The sequence below is a fragment of the Martes martes genome, assembly GCF_963455335.1.
Source record: "Martes martes genome assembly, chromosome: 1".
In the NCBI taxonomy this organism is placed as follows: Eukaryota; Metazoa; Chordata; class Mammalia; order Carnivora; family Mustelidae; genus Martes; species Martes martes.
Genome location: NC_137888.1, coordinates 69,220,181 through 69,243,404, shown reverse-complemented (window position 1 = coordinate 69,243,404; position 23,224 = coordinate 69,220,181). Strand labels below are relative to the sequence as shown.

General features: G+C 39.1%; 1 protein-coding gene and 1 pseudogene across 3 annotated transcripts in view; one reads left to right on the top strand and one right to left on the bottom strand.

Moving 5' to 3' along the window:
* SLC9A9 (solute carrier family 9 member A9) overlaps nt 1-23,224 on the top strand; it is a 542,979-nt gene that overhangs the window by 75,877 nt on the left and 443,878 nt on the right. The gene's annotated exons all lie outside the window — the stretch shown is intronic.
* LOC308354879 (large ribosomal subunit protein uL22-like) lies at nt 458-977 on the bottom strand (annotated as a pseudogene). The gene has a single exon. The product of its transcript is annotated as a large ribosomal subunit protein uL22-like (transcript).

Genomic DNA, 23,224 nt, shown 5'->3' with positions numbered 1-23,224 from the left:
ATATGGATCTATTGGTTCACCTTACAATTTACCTCAGCCCCTGTGGAAAGAATTTTTATTTTCTTATATTTGTTTATACATGATTTATAGCCTTTGAAAAAAGCTTTGAGGCAGCTTATAGTAACAGGGCAATTAAAAATACAAACAGAACCATTTAAGATATCAATTAAAAGGAGTAGAACTACCAGTATTAGTTACTGAGTAAGTAATGAATATTACTAACATTTCATTTAACTCATTTAACTTATTTAATTCATTTAACTCATTTATCCTTTAGATAAACCAAAAAATAGATTATATAATACTTATTGCCCAATTAAGGGAAGCATACAGAGATACAAATTTTTTGAGCTGATACTGAAGTCTGAAAATATTTTAATGCATAAATTCTTATAATGTGACTATTCTTGTTTTTTTTCTCTTTTATTTTTATTTGCATATATTCTATGCAAATTTACTACCGGGCCATAAATTTTGGTTTCTTCAGTTTCTTCTGGGATATCTTTTTCTTCTGTGCAACCTCCTCTTCTGGTTTAGGAACAATCTTCTCTTTTTCAGTAAGGATCATCTCATGTATGTGTTAATCCGACCATGAGCCCTGTAAGTTCTATACCACATCTTGGAGGCTTTGTTCACCTGAATGTGCTCAATGACCAGAGAATCGACATCTAAACCCTCAAGTTCAGCATTACTCTCTGCGTTTTTAAGCATGTGCAGTAAAAATTCAGCACTCTTCTTGGGCCACCAACCCTGTGTCCAGCCCCACTGTTTGGCCTGGGCACAACTTACCAACTCCACCATTGTAACGACGGAATGGCACACACTGCTTATGCAAAGTGACGTCTTTCAGATACATGGTGGCTTTTCGGATATGCATACCCTTGATAGCCTGGGCAGTTTCATGTGTGTTCTTAAAGTGAACACAGAGATTTGCGTGATTTCATAGGGTTTTCAGGGTCAAGCGAATAGCAAACCATTTTCAGAGGTCACCCCAGGCCACTGAGAGCATAATGTGACTATTCCTACTAGTATTTTCAGCCTATCTGTATTTATTGTTACAAAAATGGGTTATCCATCCAACAAACCAATACTTTCTTGAGTGCCTTCGTTTCTGATGTGCAAAGGTGTGGAAGTCCAATAAATACTTTTGAAAATAATTCCTTTAAAAATCTTCAGGTGTTTAATATTCATAGGGCAAAGGTTATAAGGTAAATGGATGTTTGTGGTAGAGTTTGTCAGGCAGTTTGGGGCACAGATATTTTTAAGAAAGCACACTAAAATATGTTACTAGAATTTGATACTTTGTGGAGACAGTAATAGGTAACTCCCTTTTCATGGTATGGCCCTTGCCTGGTGAGTCAGTGGCTTTAACTGGTTTATTCCAGGACTTTATAAGGCCTGGGTACTACCAATGTTCTTGGAACAGAGCTTTTCTTTCCTGAATCCTAAGGTCTATTTCTGGGATTGTGGCCTACTTGCTTTGTGACCATAGACACAGAAAGGGCTCTAGATATTTTTTCCTTATGATATAGTGCGATGGATGAAAAGTGATTTGTTAAATTTTGTGTGGGTGCGGAGAGGAGGAAGAAGACCTGATTGTTAATAAATGGTGACTTATCTGCCATGGTATTCACAGAAACTTGGTCCCTGGAGCCTCCTCTGCATTACCTAAGACATGCCACTGAGCAAGTTTCTTACCAGAACCTCAATTTCCCCAACAGTTATATAGTATCCATCATCTTTTCTTTTCGTTTTTCTTTCCTTCTCTTTTCATTTCCTTTCTTCTTCTAGGAACCTCAGAAAGAAATTTAGAGCCAAGCAACTTTTGCTTAATTCTTGATATCCAACACAATTCTCTTGCACTCTTTCCCTGATATATTTTTAAAATTACATACACACAAAGATGGAGATATATATATATATATATATATAATATGATATGATATATACATGATATACGATATAATATATTTGGCATTATATATATTATGAAAGTTTATTCTAAGTGACTTCAAACTTTCTTTGAAAGTCAGAGGGGGTATATATTACAAATAAATTAGACAAAGAATCATGATATTTGTTTTAGTGCTTTTTTTTTTTTAAGCAATCCTGCCATTTTTCTCTTTATCTTCCACCTGACTATTTAAAAGGACATTTCTATGTGGTCACATAGGAGTCTCACAATAAATAGTTCTTTAGTGTCTGAACCTTATTGCTTTAACACGTTTTCAAAAGAGAATTTGTACGTTTTAATATTAGATTACTGTGACCCAGGTTGCATACTAATTTAGGCACTCCCTCTTTCTTTGTGCCCTTGGATGTAATGTGGAAAACTCTTCCTTGTTCTGAGATACGTGTGAATATGACGAATACTTGAACACACATGTGTTGTGATTTTGGAGGTCACTATTTTGGAAGATCACTAAGTCTTAAGAATGTGTATACCAGTGTAGATCCAAATGTGTTCACCTTGGAGAAACTAAGGCAGTGAGCCTTGGCAACTTACTGAGAGGGGAAGTGTCTTCAGTTCCATTCTGAGGTGGCTGGAGGGGAGCTGGGGAGAGCATATCAGCCCCATGTGCTCTCTGACAAGGTCTGAAGGCTCCTAATATCACCCATTGTGCAAATGCACCTATTCGCTGGCAAGTTATAGTTATGAGATTATATGCCCATACCAAGGTTTGATGGTGCTGTAAACCACTTAAGCCCAGGTCTTCTAATTTATTGAAACATCAGCTCCCCTCAAGGGAATTACAGGCCAATAATTATCCTTTGTCCAAATACCATGAACCAAATTGAGCAACTTTGGGTTTCTCCATGGCAGAAGGAAATGTGATATTGTAACTGGAAGAGAGAGAGTGTTTATTAAAACTAAACAACTTGGCAGGCAAAAACTCTTCCACCCAGATGGGGTACTTTTAATACACATACTCCCTCACCTCTCCTCAACACCTACCCTTGTCTTAATCCCTGAAAATTCCTTTTTTGGAGGAACTTCTGTGATAACCAGCTTTCCTTTTGAACACCTCAAAAAGAAATGTTTTTCATCACAGGCTTTGTCTCAGGACTTCTGGCTCAGCTTCTACCCCTCTGTTTTTCCCCTGTCACTTTCCTCTCCTGGTGTCTGCCTCTTTCTGACTTAGCCTTTTCAGCGGCTCAGCCTTTTCAGTCACTAGCTCACATGGGGAAAAGTCTATTCTGCTCGGGGACCCACTGAGGCTTCCATGTCAATAAAGCAAATTGATGGCAGGTTTAACACATTTCCCAATTATTGTCTGCAGATGCTTTTCAGAACAAACAATCCCTGAAACCCTTCACACACAAGAAAACACTCCCTTGGCAAAATGATCTTGTTGGGAGCTTGAAAAAGAAAACCCTGACAAAAGAAGAATAGAAAATATTCACTGGCAGGAGCTTCTTGGCTAGGGGCTGCTCACTCCTGTTCAGAGGGATAAGAACAGGAAAAAGTCCCAGAGCATTATAACCTGACCCTAGGGTTACCATTTTGGAACTAATTCTTACAGAGAGAGAGAGGCTACAAGAACACTTTACCTTATTTTGTCATCTCAGTGGTTATGTGTTTTGTTTTGTTTCTATTCTTCTCTCTCACTGTCCCACCGTTGTGAATTCAGGTGATTAATTCTGCCAGCTGCTTGTCCCTTCTCCATATTTTTGTTTAGAAACTCTCCAAACATAATCTCGGAAAGGTCTATCCCAAACTGTGGAGGATGATTGGACTTCAAGCCCGTCTTGGCTTCTAGGAGGAAGAGAAAGCCAGAGACATCTAGACATGCCCAATTACAGGGGAAGATTCAGCACATGTGTAGCTCTATCACCTGTCAGCAGGCAATCTCTGGAAAGTTGTTTATTTAGTTTATTAACTTAACTTTTTTCTCTTTATTAAAAAGTTTTATTCTTCTATATCCCCTTTCCTTCCTCTTTCCACATAAAAAATTAGGAAATTCGTTTCAAGACCTTTTCTTGTATCTGTTATTATTACATACCCTCTGGGCACTGTTGGCATGCAAGTGACCCCAGCAAGGCTGGGAATGACTGAGCAGAAGGCCTGAGAGGACTAAGTCCCCTCTGCATCCAGCCACATCTGTATACAGTGAGGGGTCATCAGGGTCTCAAAAATCTCCAGGAATTGCTGTGGCAGAGGACAGCATCCATTCCCTTGAAAATCTCTGAGGTTGCCATGGATAGTCCCCATTCTGAAACTCAATTTGTGATAACCAGTAAGGGTCCTGCAGGGTACTAGGAAACAACAAAAGTCTGGTGCTGCAACAGGCCCAGGGAGACAGACTTTGTTGGCTTCCTTTCTTTTCTTCTCTTGGAGGAAAAAACACCACCTTGTTCTCTTACCCATTTTAGGAAGGGGCTGCAATCAACAGCAGACAGGGAAAACAAAGTAGAGCTTTCAATCAAAGTTTGGTGTCTCTGCAACATCCAGCTAGTCTACTGCTCCCCAACTTGCATGCATTTAGCGCGAGCAAAGTGATACATCTATACCTTTTTTTCACATAGCCCAAGTCCTGATTATAAGGTAGCAGAAAAACTTTCCAAATGTGGCAAAACACTAGGCAAAGCTACAGCCTAGGGGAAGATGTGAGCTTTCTAAAAGCAAAGAGAACTTCTTAAGAGTCATTCTGTTAAGGAGAGTGGGGTAAGAAAAGGAACAAAGGTCTGAACTTCAAAGAAATGTAACTAAAACATTCCTTCTGCTCTGATTTTAATCTTTTCATTGGATGCTGTCTGAGAGAGGGTGCCTAAGTGAGTGGATTTGCCTACCCCTTCAATAAATCAAAGCTTTTTAGAACAGAATCATCAGTGGGGACTCTTTACCCCAGGAAACCGTAATTGGAGGTAAATATTAATTCCAGAGGAAGGCCTCTGAGCCCAAGAAGTACAGCAACAATGTGCCTCCAAGGAGCCACTTCATTTTTTTTTTTTTTTCTGTATCCTTTGGAAGCAGATTGTGGGAGCAAAGCTTATCTCCCATTTTTATCCATTTCAACAATGCTCTGCCTACTGCTAGTTAAACTGAGCTGCCTTAAGCTCAATACAAAAAGCCCTTTTCAGAGCATCTAGCAGATAACTTTTAAAAAAAGAAAAGGAACCTTTTCACACAGCTCTCCTGGTGCCTTTTTATGAGCTGAGGCTGTGTGCAGACAGCCAGGCCTGAAATGGCTTTTGGGGACAAAGACATCACCAAGTATTAGGTCTAGACTTATTCTTTAAAGTTGCTGCTACACTTTTGCCTCTACCTTGTACCTTTCTTATAACACCTACCCACCACTCCCCCAATGGGCAAGTCTACATTGTCAGTTTTGATGACTTTTTCCTTGCATATCGGTCAGTAAAGCCCAGTGAGGACCTCTTGTATTAAATCACTGCCTTCATCAAGCAGTGATTTCTAAAATTCATGTTCTCATCTGGAGACTCACTGGGCCTCCTGTGATGAATGTGATAAAAAGAATTCGAAATGGACAGGATGGCGGCCAGATTCTACTGGAACTCTGTGAATGGTTTGTTTCCATATGAGTAGTGCTAAAGATGGGCCGCTATTCTCTTTGCTAATGAATTAGATCCCTGGAATGCCATTTCCCTTCCACAATAAGGGTAGGGGTGGTGCCCACTCAGCTGCTGCTGAGGAGATTTCTGACAACTCTGGAGTTTATTTTAAAATCCCTGAACATCACTTTGAAGTAAGGCTTCTTTGAAGTAACTCTGAAGCTGTTACTGAAGAGTTCGATGAGTATTTGGGAGGCGATTAAAAAGACTGGATGGAGGAATAGTCCCCTCCGCCCTACCCCAGTTGTCCTTTCCTCCCAATAGCAAGCCATGTTGGAGAGAATAGATTTTTCAACAGTCGGACTCATTGAGGATGCCCCAGGCTCTGGTCCAGAAACTATTTGACTCAACATGGTCTGAAGAGAAGGGAAACATTGCCTATTTCATTTTAGTTTTCAGTGGGGCCTATTCTCCCTCTGTATCTCCAAGTATTTTCTTCACTTCCTTCAAGCGTGTGCCTATTGATGCCATGACCACCTTGTTCTCTGACCATGATCAATGTTATACTACTTACTTCTGGAATGAAACTTCCTGCCTTCTCTGTCATGGGTCAGTTCCCGAGGAAGCCAGTTCTGAAGAAGAGATTAATATACAGAGATTAAGAAGTGCTCTTGTGATGCAGGCCTGGTGGAAGGAGGTAGGATGGGTCAAAGGAAGAAGGAGAGCTACAGTGCAGTCCCAGCAAAGGCCCAGCTGACTCCAGGACAATGGTAGACCCTGCAGCTGGAATGGCTCTTTGGAGTTGTCCTAAATTGACACAAGGAAGCCAGGCCTTTATACTTTTTATATCATTGGATGCAGGCTGCCCCTGAAAGGAAGTATGCCCTTGGACAAGGTGAGTCTCTTCAACCAAGGCAATCCCTATAGGGGGCTGATAGCTGAGAGTTGTCTTTGCAGAGGAATAAGTTTTGCACTCCTGAAGGGAGACTACGGGCATGCATTATATCATCTACTATGGTCTCCACATTAGACCGTTATGGGGGCCTCCTGGGTACATCCTACTATGAATTTAAGGTGATAGATGCTTAGAGAGGAGGAGTCCTCCAAGAGTGTGCATTCTCTTTTCCACACAGCAGGAACCTTATAGAACAGTGGTAAGAACAGCAACCTTCCCTCACCCTGCAATGGCACACTGGAGTCCCAGTTAGCCTGGCTTCAAAAACAGAACTGGCCATTAATGATAACTTCATGTCTCATTGAGGCAACATCTGATGTGAATCCTCTCCAGCAGGCCTGCAAACTGGTTCTGCCAGCTGGAGAGAAGAGAGCCAGCATTTAGACTCAATAGGAAGCCTGGATTTCAACAGAGAAAAAAATATATAAATATTTATCTAATCACATAATTAAAGGAAATCCACTGTCCCTGTACAGTTGCAACCTAAATGGCCCACTTCATTAAAATGCAAAAGATTTTGTGAAATACTTTAAACTGTTCCCTCAAAAGGTTCTTTTCTCCATGGATTATTTTTTCAAAGAAGAAACAAATATTTAGATTTATGAATAATATATATTTATATATTTAATATTTATATATTCTTTATATACATAGGAACTATATATGTAATATACATATTTAATTGCATTTCATTTTTCTCCTGTACCTTCCTTCTTCTCATTTTACCATAGAATGGTTATCAGTTACTCGTATTTAACAAAGATATTATCAAATAGCAACATTAAACATTTCTTCTACATTACTCTCACAAGACAGTGGGTAGATTTGTCTACACAGGTGAGGGAAATGAAAAGCTGAATTATTCAATGACTTTGATTAATGTTTATGTCAGAGCAGGAACTAATGTATCAGTAATAGGGAAGTTCAATTAGTGCTTTAATTAATTAGACTTCTGTTTTTAGCTCTATTGTGAACGATAATTGTTTGTTAGCTTTGCTTGGGACCTGGGTGAAGGCTTGATTACAGGTATTACAAAAAATACAATGACATGAAGGTTGAAATTCTTTGAAGAAATGTGAAGTTTGTGCGAATAGAAAATGTCAGTAAAAATTCAAACACACTGTAATTTATTAAAGCTCATAAAGTCTCCACTGAAAGTTAGAATAAGGGCACCTAGGTGGCTCAGTCGGTTAAGTATCTGCCTTCAGTTTGGGTTATGATCCCAGGGTCCTGGGACTGAGTCCCATGTTAGGCTCTCTGCTCAGCAGGGAGTCTGCTTCTCCCTCTCACTTTCCCTCTACCCCTTCTCCCCAGCTTGTGCACAGGAGTTCACGCACAAGCACTCTCTCTCTTTCTCTCTCTCAAATAAACAAGTAAATAAATAAAATCTTTTTTAAAAAGTTAAAACAAATTTCAAGATAAATTATTATAACTAAAGATAGGATTGTAAGTAACACCTCTTTGATGCATTAGTTGTCTTTAAATTTAGGGTCACTTTTATCTGCAATAATAAGACAATACAGTATAATGCATTTAACTGAGTCTCTCTTCCTCTCTCTCTGCAAGGAACTTTGATCCTTACCATGATAAATCTACTAACAAATATTGAGATCATGGAGGCTTACTATTACAACAAAATAGAGTAGCACCTGCAGGGGAGCCTGCATAATTTAGATCTCTCCCCCTACTCACTACTAGGGTTTAATCACATCTGAAAGGCAGAGTAATTTAGATGTCTAAGCATCTGCATATAGATGTTCCTTATTTTAGTCTATCCAATGGCTCTTAAACTTTAATGGTGCGCTCCAGAATTATTGTACAGGAGTATGCTCTTGAAGCCAATATAGTTGTACCTTACAGACCAAGTAAGGAATAATCAAGGGCAATTTAGGCTGTCCGAGAATGGTAAGAAGCAAATTAACTGTTGAGCCACTTAGGCCTAGAAATTAACTAAAGATCAAAAGTGTTACCCAACTAGTCATTTCCTTCAACTCTGCTTTTAAGACGTGACACAAATATCAGGCTATCGATAAAGTGTTGAACTTTATGAATGATTTGCTTTTTACTTTTGAATGAAATAAAGAGAATTTAACATTGGTTTCATAAAGTAGCATGCTTTATCTTTGGCATCTGGGGATGTTTTCCCAAGTGGGAGACAAGGCATTCCAGCTAAGTCTCCAGACATGGAATTCTTAGCCTAACTCTTTTATGCTATAGCATTCTGCTGTGGGTTGTGACTCTTTCAAATTACTGTAGTGTTTCTGAAATATGATTTTACAGCTAACTTTCTTCTTAACTTTAGGCATAGATACATTTTGCAAAAAAGAAGGACACAAAGAACAAAGGAAGAAAATATCACGATTGCGTCTCTTAAAAAATGATATCATAGCTATCTGTTTTTAATGTCACTAGAGTGGCAATTTCCCTGTAGGGGACAAACTTTTCCCTTCTTCCCTCTAGGTTATTTGGCTGTTTTGATTATTATATTAACATAAGACAGATTAACAGAATGATAAAAACAAATTTAATTTCATACATACAGAAACCTCAAAGACATGTGGCTCTCTGACAGCAGGCAATTGAGGTCTCTATGTCCTTCTGAGCTGAGAAGGGAATAGCGGTCTGGGGCTTCAAAGGGGAAGAAGACAATTCACAGGAAGATGGAAAGATCAAATGTTTGGTAAAATTTTTTCTATGCCACGCAGATGTCTTTCTGATGTAAAAAGGTATTTCTGGTGATAGCTCCATTCCTGCACCCTCCCCGCCCCCTCCCCAATCTAAGTTCTTTTAGGTGAATAAAAAAGAGGTAAAAAGCAATTCTCAAGTCTCTTGGACCTTGTTTGTCTTCAGCTTAAACTAATCCACATGTCAAATCCTTAATCTGGGGCAGCCTGCCCTGAACTGCATCACCACCAAATAAGACAAACAGATATGTGCAGCATTTATCAATATTAATTTAAAATAATAGGCAAATAAATAAAACTATGTCTTTACAATATTTAGAATAACAGAGTGCTTTAAAATTTATTTAGTAGTCTATATTTGTATTTATGAAGTGAATATAGGCCTACAAAATCAAAACTTAAAAAATTAAGTTCAATTAGAAAACAGAAATGCCATATTTAACTATTTTCTGTTAAAAAATAACACTTTTAGGGGCGCATGGGTGCTTCAGTGGGTTAAGCCTCTGCCTTCAACTCGGGTCATGATCTCAGGGTCCTGGGATCGAGCCCCGCATCGTGCTCTCTGCTCAGAGGGGAACCTGCTTCCTCCTCTCTCTCTGCCTGCCTCTCTGACTACTTGTGATCTCTGTCAAATAAATAAAAAAAATCTTAAAGAAAACACTTTTATTTCTCAAATATAAAGTTATTATGCTCACCTTCATTATGTTAGAGTTTTCTTGGTTTGCAATTTTAGCTTTATTCCTGTCTTCACTTAGTACCATCCTTATTTTTTTTTTACAATTTTTTAATAAACATATAATGTATTTTTATCCCCAGGGGTACAGGTCTGTGAATCGCCAGGTTTACACACTTCACAGCACTCACCATAGCACATACCCTCCCCAATGTCCATAATCCAACCCTTCTCTCCCGACTCCCCTCCCCCCAGCAACCCTCAGTTTGTTTTGTGAGATTAAGAGTCACTTTTGATTTGTCTCCCTCCCAATCCCATCTTGTTTCATTTATTCTTCTCCTACCCCCCAACCCCCCATGTTGCATCTCCACTTCCTCATATCAGGGAGATCATATGATAGTTGTCTTTCTCCAATTGACTTATTTCACCAAGCATAATACCCTCTAGTTCCATCCATGTCGTAGCAAATGGCAAGATTTCATTCTTTTGATGGCTGCATAGTATTCCATTGTGTATGTATACCACATCTTCTTTATCCATTCATCTGTTGATGGATATCTAGGTTCTTTCCATAGTTTGGCTATTGTGGACATTGATGCTATAAACATTCGGGTGCACATGCCCCTTCGGAGCACCACATTTGTATCTTTAGGATATATACCCAGTAGTGCAATTGCTGGGTCATAGGGTAGCTCTATTTTCAGTTTTTTGAGGAACCTCCACACTGTTTTCCAGAGTGGTCGCACCAGCTTGCATTCCCACCAACAGTGTAGGAGGGTTCCCCTCTCTCTGCATCCTCCCCAGCATCTGTCATTTGTTGACTTGTTAATTTTAGCCATTCTGATTGGTGTGAGGTGGTATCTCATTGTGGTTTTGATTTGTACTTCCCTGATGCCGAGTGATGTGGAGCATTTTTTCATGTGTCTGTTCACGATCTGGATGTCTTCTTTGCAGAAATGTCTGTTCATGTCCTCTGCCCATTTCTTGATTGGATTATTTGTTCTTTGGGTGTTGAGTTTGCTAAGCTCTTTATAGATTTTGGATACTAGCCCTTTATCTGATATGTCATTTGCAAATATCTTCTCCCCTTATGTCAGTTGTCTTTTGGTTTTGTTCACTGTTTCCTTTGCTGTGCAAAAGCTTTTGATCTTGATGAAATCCCAATAGTTCATTTTTGCCCTAGCTTCTGTTGTCTTTGGCGATGTTCCTAGGAAGAAGTTGCTGCAGTTGAGGTCGAAGAGGTGGCTGCCTGCGTTCTCCTCAAGGATTTTGATGGATTCCTTTCTCACTTTGAGGTCCTTCATCCATTTTGAGTCTATTTTCATGTGTGGTGTAAGGAAATAGTCCAGTTTCATTTTTCTGCATGTGGCTGTCCAATTTTCCCAACACTATTTGTTGAAGAGGCTGTCTTTTTTCCATTGGACATTCCTTCCTGCTTTGTCGAGGATTAGTTAACCATAGAGTTGAGGGTCTATTTCTGGGCTCTCTATTCTGTTCCATTGATCTATGTGTCTGTTTTTGTGCCAGTACCATTCTGTCTTGATGATGACAGCTTTGTAATAGAGCCTTAAGTCCGGAATTGGGATGCCACCAACTTTGGCTTTCTTTTTCAATATTCCTTTGGCTATTTGAGGTCTTTTCTGGTTCCATATAAATTTTAAGATTATTTGTTCTATTTCTTTGAAAAAAATGGATGGGATTATGATAGGGATTGCATTAAATGTATAGATTGCTTTAGGTAGAATAGACATTTTCACAATATTTGTTCTTCCAATCCAGGAGCATGGAACATTTTTCCATTCCTTTGTGTCTTCCTCAATTTCTTTCATGAGTACTTTATAGTTTTCTGAGTATAGATTCTTTACCTCTTTGGTTAGGTTTATTCCTAGGTATCTTAAGGTTTTGGGCGCAATTGTAAATGGGATTGACTCCTTAATTTCTCTTTCTTCTGTCATGTTGTTAGTGTAAAGAAATGTAACTGATTTCTGTACATTGAATTTATATCCTGACACTTTACTGAATTCCTGTACAAGTTCTAGCAGTTTTGGAGTGGAGCCTTTTGGATTTTCCACATATAATATCATAGCATCTGCGAAGAGTGATAGTTTGATTTCTTCTTTGCCAATTTGGATGCCGTTAATTTCTTTTTGTTGTCTGATTGCTGAGGCTAGGACTTCTAGTACTATGTTGAATAGCAGTGGTGACAATGGACATCCCTGCCAAGTTCCTGACCTTAGTGGAAAAGCTTTCAGTTTTTGCCCATTGAGAATGATATTTGCAGTGGGTTTTTCATAGATGGCTTTGATAATATTGAGGTATGTGCCCTCTATGCCTAGACTTTGAAGAGTTTGATCAGGAAAGGATACTGCACTTTGTCAAATGCTTTTTCAGCATCTATTGAGAGTATCCTATGGTTCTTGTTCTTTCTTTTATTAATGTACTGTATCACATTGATGGATTTGTGGATGTTGAACCAACCTTGCAGCCCTGGAATAAATCCCACTTGGTCGTGGTGAATAATCCTTTTAATGTACTGTTGGATCCTATTGGCCAGTATTTTGGTGAGAATTTTCGCATCTGTGTTCATCAAGGATATTGGTCTGTAATTCTCTTTTTTGATGGGATCCTTGTCTGGTTTTGGGATCAAGGTGATGCTGGCCTCATAAAATGAATTTGGAAGTTTTCCTTCCATTTCTATTTTTTGGAACAGTTTCAGGAGAATAAGTATTAATCCTTCTTTAAATGTTTGGTAGAATTCCCCTGGGAAGCCATCTGGCCCTGGACTTTTGTTTGTTTGGAGATTTTTGATGACTGTTTCGATCTCCTTACTGGTTATGGGTCTGTTCAGGTTTTCTATTTCTTCCTGGTTCAGTTGTGGTAGTTTATATGTCTCTAGAAATGTATCCATTTCTTCCAGATTGTTGAATTTGTGGGCATAGAGTTGCTCATAGTATGTTCTTATAATTGTTTGTATTTCTTTGGTGTTGGTTATGATCTCTCCTCTTTCATTCATGATTTTATTTATTTGGGTCCTTTCTCTTTTCTTTTTGATAAGTTTGGCCAGGGGTTTGTCAATCTTATTAATTCTTTCAAAGAACCAGCTCCTAGTTTCGTTGATTTGTTCTATTGTTTTTTTGGTTTCTATTTCATTGATTTCTGCTCTGAACTTTATGATTTCTCTTCTCCTGCTGGGTTTAGGCTTTCTTTGTTGTTCTTTCTCCAGCTCCTTTAGGTGTAGGGTTAGGTTGTGTATTTGAGACCTTTCTTGTTTCTTGAGAAAGGCTTGTACCGCTATATATTTTCCTCTCAGGACTGCCTTTGTTGTGTCCCACAGATTTTGAACCATTGTGTTTTCATTATCATTTGTTTCCAGGAATTTTTTCAATTCTTCTTTAATTTCCTGGTTGACCCATTGATTTTTTAGAAAGATGCTGTTTAGTCTCCATGCATTTGTGTTCTTTCCAAATTTTCTCTTGTGATTGAGTTCTAGCTTCAGAGCATTGTGGTCTGAAAATATGCAGGGAATGATCCCAATCTTTTGATACCAATTGAGACCTGATTTATGACCCAGGATGTGATCTATTCTGGAGAATGTTCCATGTGCACTAGAGAAGAATGTGTATTCTGTTGCTTTGGGATGGAATGTTCTGAATATATCTGTGATGTCCATCTGGTCCAGTGTGTCATTTAAGGCCTTTACTTCCTTGTTGATCTTTTGCTTGGATGATCTGTCCATTTCAGTGAGGGGAGTGTTAAAGTCCCCTGCTATTATTGCATTACTGTCGATGTATTTCTTTGATTTTGTTACTAATTGGTTTATATAGTTGGCTGCTCCCATATTAGGGGCATAGATATTTAAGATTGTTAGGTCTTCTTGTTGGACAGACCCTTTGAGTATGATATAGTGTCCTTCCTCATTTCTTATTATAGTCTTTGGCTTAAAATCTAACTGATCTGATACAAGGATTGCCACCCCAGCTTTCTTCTGATGTCTATTAGCATGGTACATTATTTTCCACCCCCTCACTTTAAATCTGGAGGTGTCTTTGGGTCTAAAATGAGTTTCTTGTAGGCAGCATATGGATGGGTTTTGTTTTTTTATCCATTCTGATACCCTGTGTCTTTTGATTGGGGCATTTAGCCCATTAACATTCAGGGTAACTTTTGAGAGATATGAATTTAGTGCCACTGTATTGCCTGTAAGGTGACTGTTACTGTATATTGCCTCTGTTTCTTTCTGATCTACTACTTTTAGGGTCTCTCTTTGCTTAGAGGACCCCTTTCAATATTTCCTGTAGAGCTGGTTTGGTGTGTGTAAATTCTTTCAGTTTTTGTTTGTCATGGCAGCTTTTAACTCTCCTTTTATTTTCAATGATAGCCTAGCTGGATATAGTATTCTTGGCTGCATGTTTTTCTTGTTTAGTGCTCCGAATGTATCACGCCAGTTCTTTCTGGCCTGCCAGGTCTCTGTGGATAAGTCTGCTGCCAATCTAATATTTTTACCATTGTATGTTACAGACTTCTTTTCCTGGGCTGCTTTCAGGATTTTCTTTTTGTTGCTAAGACTTGTAAATTTTACTATTGGGTGATGGGATGTGGACCTATTCTTGTTGATTTTGAGGGGGGTTCTCTGCACCTCCTGGATTTTGATGCTTGTTCCCTTTGCCATATTAGGGAAATTCTCTCCAATAATTGTATCCAATATACCTTCTGCTCCCCTCTCTCCTTCTTCTTCTTCTGGAATCCCAATTATTCTAATGTTGTTTCATCTTATGGTGTCACTTATCTCGAATTCTCCCCTCGTGGTCCAGTAGCTGTTTGTCTCTCTTTTGCTCAGCTTCTTTATTCTCTGTCATGTGGTCTTCTATATCACTAATTCTTTCTTCTGCCTCCCTTATCCTGGCAGTAAAAGCCTCCATTTTTTATTGCACCTCATTAATAGCTTTTTTGATTTCAACTTGGTTAGATTTTAGTTCTTTCATTTTTCCAGAAAGGGCTTTTATCTCTCCAGAAGTGTTTCTCTAATATCTTCCATGCCTTTTTCGAGCCTGGCTAGAACCTTGAGAATCGTCATTCTGAACTCTAGATCTGACAATGTCCTTATTGATTAGGTCCCTAGCCTTCGGTATTGCCTCTTGTTCTTTTTTTTTTTTTTTGTGGTGAGTTTTTCCGCCTTGTCATTTTTTCCGGATAAGAATATATGAAGGAGCAAAAAAAATACTAAAAGGGTGGCAAAGACCCCAGGAAAATGCGCCTTAACCAAATCAGAAGAGACCCCAAATCGTGGGGGGGAGAAAGGGGATAAAAAGAAGTCCAGAAAAAAAAATGAAGAAAAAAAAAAAAGAAAACAAATTTTAAAAAATATAAAAAAGAAAAAAGTATATATATTAGACTGGTGACTAGAACAGGGTCACCCACTTAATTCTGGGAGTATTTTGGTCTCTTAGAGGAAACTACCTCCCAAAATTTTAAAGAATGAAAACATATATAAGTGTAAACACAATGAAGGGATGGAATATGCCTATAAAGATGAAAAAAAAATTTTTTTTAATTTCTAAAGAAGGACTTGATAAAGTAAGTTGGTTGGGAGAATAAAGAAAAAGAAAGTGGAGAGATTTTGCTCAGGCTGGAGACTAGAATAAGCCCGGAGCTCAATTTAGGGTATATTTTGATCTATTAGAAGAAGTTGTACCCCAAATTTTTTAGAAGAAAAACCCTATGTGTATACAATAAATAAAGTTAGTTACAATGAAGGATAAAATATGACTATAATAATGAAGTTTCAAAAATATTATTATTATTATTATTTTATGAAAGTATTCTTAAGATGATAAACTAGTTAAAAAACATTAAAAGAGGAAAGGGTAAAAGTTAAAAAAAATTTAGAAGAAGAAGAAAAAAAAAGAAAAAAATTAAATTAAAAAAAATTAAATTAACTGCAAGAGTAAAGAATCATGGGGAGAAAGCCATGAATTCCATGCTTTGCTTTCTCTTCCTCTGGAATTCTGCTGTTCTCCTCGGTAAGTGAACTTGGTCTTGGCTGGATTTCTTGTTGATCTTCTGGGGGAGGGACCCATTGTAGTGTTTCTCAAGTGTCTTTGCCCCAGGTGGAATTGCACCGCCCTTACCAGGGGCCGGGCTAAGTAATCCGCTCGGGTTTGCTTTCGGGAGCTTTTGTTCCCTGAACGCTTTCCACAGCGTTCCGGAGGGCCAGAATGAAAATGGCAGCCTCCCAATCTCTGGCCCAGAGGAGCCGAGAGCTTGGAGCCCCACTCCTCAGTGTGCCCTCAGAGAAAAGCGCTCAATCACTCCCGTCTCCCTGGCCTCCGGCTGTGCTCCAAGCTCACCCAGCCTGTGACTGGTTCAAGGTAACCCCGAGCTGAGAGCTCACTCCTCGACTCTGTCTCTGTAGCCAGCTTCCCCGCTCTAATACCTGCGAGCTCTGCAACACTCGGACACCCCCGATCCTTCTGTGACCCTGTGGGACCTGGGGCCACGCTGACCCCACGTGGGCTTCACCCTGGTTTAGCCTCTGGAGCAATGTCCCTCAGTGGAGCAGACTTTTAAAAGTCTTGATTTTGTGCTCCGTTGCTCCGCTGCTTGCCAGGAGCCGGCCCCTCCCTCCGTGGTCTATCTTCCCAAGTCGCTTTGGATTCACTTCTCCGCCGTCCTACCTTTCAGAAAGTGGTCGATTTTCTGTTTCTAGAATTGTTGCTCTTCTTCTCTTCGGTCTCCTGTTGGATTTGTAGGTGTTCACAATGGATTGATAAGCTATCTAGCTGATCTCCTGCTACCTGATGTAGTCTCAGCCTCCTACTTCTCCGCCATCTTGACTCCAGTACCCTCCTTATTTTTTTTAAGATTTTTATTTATTTATTTGACAGAGGGAGAGCACAACTGGGGGAGCAGCTGTTAGAGGGAGAGGAAGAAACAAGTTTCCATCTGAGCAAGGAGCCTGATGTGGGGCTTGGTCCCAGGACCCTGGGATCATGACCTGAGCTGAAGGCAGACACTTAACCCACTGAGCCACCCAGGCGCCCCAGCCATCCTTATTCTTTTAGAGATTTTATTTATTTGAGACAAAGAGAGTACAAGGAGGAGGAGAAGCACACAGAGGGAGAGAGAGACGCAGACTCCCCACTGAGCAAGGAACCCAATACAGGGCTCAATGCCAGGACCCTGGGATCAGATCATGACCTGAGCTGGCGGCAGATCCTTACAAACTGAGCCACCCAGGTGCCCATAACATCCTTATTTTTATATCTTCTTACATTTCAATTATTTTATATAGTTTAAAGAAGTCTTTCATGTTTTACATTTCCCCTGTAAGTCTTCTGAAATCTTTTTTGTGAAGAAAGTGTATGTATATATGTGTGCGTGTATGTGTGTTTGGGAAAGAGGGTAATGCTAGCAAACAAGCAAGTAAATAAAGACATTTTAAAACCATACAGATATATGTGGCCTTGTACCTCTTACATGGCTATACTTGAATGAATGAATAAATAAATACAATCAGGAAGAAAGCTCTTGTTAGATTTTATATGCATTAAACATATGTATTGAACATAAGTATTCATTGGACTTATTGGATGTACTTCTCACTTGCAGGAAAGAAATGATTGATAAGATGTGACCCCTGCTTTTTATGGGGGTGGGGAAGTGCGAACATTTCTAAAGCAAGAGGTAGTGAGGCCAGAAGGTCATGACTCACATATCCTATCAGAGGGTGGGGATAAGGAGGGCCAGCATTTACTAAGGGCCTTATGTGAGATGGGTGACCAACTTGTTTAACTTTCAGAGCAACCCTATGGCAGGTATTCATTCAGGAGGTAGTTACAGAGCAAGCATTATGCTAGGCTCTGAGAATATAGCAGGGAACCAGACAGCAAATCCCCATCCACAGGGGCTTCCACTCTACTAGGAGAATGAGATAGTCAGTAAGTAAGAAAACAATTAACCACAGAGATTCTAGTAGAAGTGATGTGATGGTGTGGGCCAGGGAGTGGGACATCAGGAAGTGATAGTTGAGCTGGGAGGTTTGGAAAAAGGTATCCAGTCCTGAGGAGATGTAAGAGTTGAATATTCTAGTTAGATAAAAGTACCCCACCCCCAGTGGAAATGAACATTGTGTCTTCAAGAAAGGAAAGGAGGTAGGTCTAGATAAAGATAAGCAGGGAAGAAGAAGAGAGGAGAAGAAGTCAGTAAGGAGCCAGACTTAGACTGTGGGCTATAGTGGAGAGTTCGGCTTTTCTTCTAAGTGTGATGGGAAGTACTTGGATAGTTTTCTGCAGAGATATGATGTCAAAGAAAAACCAGAGCTGCACAATAGTTAAAGTGGTTAAAACCAATTTGAATCAGGAACTACCACAGTAGGTGTAAAGAGACTTCAATAGAAAACTGTACTCAATTCCAAATACTAAGACAAGAGGTGATTTATAGCCAAGGAACAGGGTGAGGTCAGTGGATGAAAAATTACTAGAGGGGACATCATGGATGAGGGGGAATTCTGGCTAAATTAACTCAACAGATTTCTTGCTGGAGGCAGGCCAAAGAGATTAGATATTGAGGGTGGAGATTCTTAATAAGCTGACTTAGGAGGATTCCTGCTCTTGAGGACAATACCTAAGGACAGACCTATTCAACAAAGCGCAGAAGTCTGACTCAAGTTTGGTCAAGGAGAGAGTCTTTGCCAGTGACAGATCTGATTGTCTTGTTAAAAAGATGACTTTAGCTGCTGGGTGGGAAATGCACTGGGTGTGGATGTAGGCAAGACTCTGAAGTTACCACTTGGGGCAGGTAATAGGCAGCTGAGGTTCTATGAACTTAAAGAATGTGCCACCAGTAGTGGCAGATTTAATGCCAGGCCTGGATAGGAGGGTTGTACGTTTATAGGTAGCCACCTCTCTTTGGCTTTGCATACTCTCTGCCCTGTGGGGAGGGCACCTCTGGACAAAGGTCTCTAAAGTACAGGACCTTAGACAGGTGGTCGTTTCACCAAGTCTTAGAGCAACACTGCCTGTCCCATAAGCTGAGATGTGAAATGGGAAGCTACAGAAGACAGAAAGCAGATCAAGTCCCTAAGGAGAATTCTTTAAAAAAAATAAAGCATGACATGGCTGTATTAGTTTCCTATGGTTGCTGTAAAAATTATCACAAAACTGGAAGTATAAAACAATAGGAATGTATTGTCTCACAGTTCTCAAGACCAAAATCTGAAATCAGTATCACTGGGTGGAAGTCAAGGTTCAACAGGGCTACTTTTCCTCTACAGGTTCTAGAGGGAATTGGTTCTTTGCTTCCGCCAGCAAGGCCAGCATCTTCAGATTTCTCTGTGCTCTACCTTCATAACTCCTTTTTTCTGTGTGTTCAGATCTCTCTAACTCTGTGTTATAAGGTTATATGTAATTGCGTTTATGGCCCATCTGAACAAGCTAGGATAAATTTTGCACCTCAAGATTTAATTTAATCACACCTGCAAAGTCCCGGTTTTCATATAAGGCAACATTTACAGGTTCTAGGGATTACGACTTAATATTTTATATGCCCATTGTTCAGTCTACTATAGTATTGTCATTATCTGATGATTCAAGTTATAATACTTAGCCCAAAAGTGTTTTTAAAAATATTGGTTTTTGTCACATGGTTTACTATGGAAAGAGAGAGATTTCGTTTTGGATGTTGTAAAGACCTCAAATGAGGACAAAAATTTTTTATTTGGTCATCTTTTTCTATGGTGAGGGAGGAAAACTGAGAGCAGATGACTAAGAAAGCAAGGATTTCTAGCCAACTGTTTTCTAATTTTGTTTATATAATTGGTGCTGTTTTGGGGATGGGCAGGTGGCAAACTGCACCATGTTGGAAAGGAATTATTTGAGCACTTTAAAAAAGGTGAATGTACACAAATAGGCAGGCCCTGATGACAAGCTTTTTTCCTGAGGATCTGAGATAGGAGTTTTGAATTCAATTCAACATTTCAATTAAACTCCAAAACATTTATTGAGAGACCGCTAGATGCCAGACACCAGGCTTTGGAAATAGAGAGATAAATTATATCCCATACATAGCCTCCAAGAGCTCACAATTTATTATGTGAGAGAGTCACAAAAACAAACAATTTAGAAAATAAAAATACAATGTGTTAGTTTTGTGAGAGGGGTATGATTGAAGTGCTAGGGATAAAGGTTTAAAAGGAGAAAAAAGAGAACCTAGGAAAGTACCTGACACTCAAGGGGCACTCAGTAAATATTTGAAGGAATGGACCACATTCCTCTCCACCGCAAGACTTCCCCCACCCCCTCTCTGAGTTTGAACTACCATCTTCTCTTGCCTGAACTATTACAAGCCTCCAAATTTCTCCCTAGTTACCACTCTAATTCCCCTAAATCCATTCTCTATGTAGGAAATCCATGTCATCTCTGTCTAAAATCCTTTAATTGTTTCCTACCATATTGAGTATAAGATTCCTTCTACTTGCCATGGCCTACTTGGTAACGTGATTTATCCCTGCTCACCTTTTGATTATTGCTTATGTTCACCTTTACCCACCCACACTGGCCTTCTTTCTCTTCCTGGAATCTCTGAGCTCATTCCTGCCTAGGGCCTTTGCTCTTCCCTTTTCCCTTGTTCTACTTTAGCTCCTTCTTTTTATTCGGTCTCTGCTCAGGTCTCCCCCTTGTTGAGGAACTCTTCCAACTACTGATCTAATATTTTTTTTTCACAGCAACTATCAATTTCCAAAGTGATCCTTGTGTTTATTTATTTTCTTCCTTTTCAGTTGAAATACAATTTCCTCGAGGCAGGAACCTTGTTAATCTACAACATTTTATCTCCATTGCGCGTCACACAGTAGATATGCATTTTGGCACCTGGCATTAATATGAAAGTTCAAAATCTATACTGCTCCAAATCAGGGACCTAATAAAAAGAATTTCCAGAAATATATACAGTAGCCCTAGTGTTTTAGGCATTGGTGATGTTATTACCCCAAACCTTTAAATAGGCTTCAGAGTCAATCCCATAAAGGCCTCAGTGGACAGCTATAAAGTTTTCATGACGGATGATTTTAGTGTTCTTTCCAGACTCCTAGGCTATTCATTGAGCTAGAATTATGATACAGCAGTAAAAATGAACTTTAAAAAATACAGTATCACTTTAAAATGAGAACAATTCAAAAGATAAAATTGTGATAATTTGAATTAGTTATTTGAAAATCTTTCTTCTTTCTTTCTCTGGAGACTTTCTCCTGTACTTCAACAATAAAAATATTTGTAAGTGGTTTGCAACCAGAGAAGCTTATTATAAAAACATATCTTGGTTACTTAAAAATGCTCACTGCTCAGTATTTTTCATTTATCAGTCTCTGTGCAGTGTTTTGTCTAGAAGCTTCATGTCTTTCTCCTTTGAGTTATTGCCTGAACATCTAACTAGTATATTTTGCTTGCCAGTCCTATTACCTTAGAGGTTAAACTGAAAAAGCTCCTTTGTGTAAAGGTCAAGCTCTCTTTAAAAAGCTTCTGGCATTCAAAATCAAAGCAGTAAACAGCAAAAGAGGATGGTGAAGTTGAACAAATGGGCCTTAATTGGCCATTAGACTTGGACTGATTTAAAAATGAATGTTTAACTTGTGTTCTGGGTATCCACCATATGTATGGTAGTTCCCCTTTAGTGGGCTCACTTTAGATAAGTATCACCTAATTCCGTTCTCATTAAAAACTTCCTTTGGACGTTGGCATGGTAAATACCTAGTATAAAAAAGCTACTCCTGGCTCATACCCCTTTCCTCTGATTCTCCAGTTAATCAGGCTTAATCATTATTCATTTGCCTAATTCAGGAAACATTTAAAGCTGTTTTTCACTTAATCATTTTGACTAAAAAAGCAACTAGACCAGTAGAGATTTTTGAAGCCTGTTAAAACCATTAGAGCATAAAATGGTGAATTCTAATTATTATCTAAATAAGACAGAGGGGAAAAAGAATCAGGTAGTTCTTTTAATGGTGAGAGGAACACATGAAGGGCCTGGGCAGACTGATGAGTGAGTGGAGATGGGGCCCTGGGGAGAAGGGGCCAAGTTATCTATTACTGTGGCTCAACTCTGAAGGGGTCTTGATTTAGGGACACCTGTGAGGGGAAGGTAACTGTCATCTCCAATTAACACAGCCTTAGAGTACTGTGATGAGGGAGACACATTGTGGACCTGGTACAGAATTGGTCTCTCCAATCAAGAGGTGCCATAAGGGATGTCTTTGATGGGTGTGAAGCAGCCTTTGCCAAAATTCTGAAAGAGAACAAGGGCATCAGTAGATGTCTGAGGACACTGAAATGAAGGGCACAACTGGACGTTGTTATGCTGTCAAGAATTGGCATTAACCTGGGGGTATTAAAGATTCTGGACTTTCCAGAAATTACTTTGAGTTCTATATTGCTGGTGCCTGGGACATGATTAAGTATTTAATTGATGTTAGCTACTATTATTACTATTAATCATATTAGCTACTCACCACCTACATCCACAGAATAATAAAACCCTGGATGATCATCTGATCCAAACTTCTGCCTTTAGGGGCTTAAAAGTGTCAGAAGATATTTGAGCTGAATTTCTCACTTGCATTTATACCTAAAGAATTGTGCAGCAGAAAAAAAATAGTCTTCTCACACTCATAATGTCATCGTTGAAATAATTAGGAATGCCATGAGAAATTAACACACACCAACAAGTGCCTACCAATACCTTTATGCAAATTTTGCAAAGATGCCCCCCTTTGCAGTGGTGCAGCCCTATTACCTGAACCACAGGCTGTATAAGCAGAGTGGGTTTGTGTTTTAGCTCCTACTAAACTGGCATAAATTGGCACAACCTTATACAGCAGTGTATTAGAATAAGCCAAAGAGAACCACCTGGAAACAAGCAGCAGGTTCTCTTGGAGAGGCGTGATATATTTATTTTAATTTTTTAAAAATAATAAGCTATATTTTAGAGTAGTTATAGATTTACAGAAAAATTGAGCAAATAGTACAGAGTTCCTATTGCATCTCTTCCCACCCCCATATACGCAGTTACTCTTATAATTAACACCTTCTGTTAGTTTAGTACATTTGTTACAACTAATAAACCAATACTGATATATTATTATTAACTGAAGTTCATACTTTTTTTTAGACTTCCTTAGTTTTTACCTAGTGTCCTTTTTCTTTTTCAGGATCCCATCCAGACTATCAGATTACATTTAGTTACCATGTCTCCTTAGGCAACCCTTGATTGTCACAGTTTCTCAGACTTTCCTTGTTTTTGATGTTTCCTTGTTTTTGACAATTTTAAGTACTGGTCAGATATATCACAGAATATCCCTCTACTGGAATTTGTTTGATATTTTTCTCATGATTAAGACTGGAATTATGG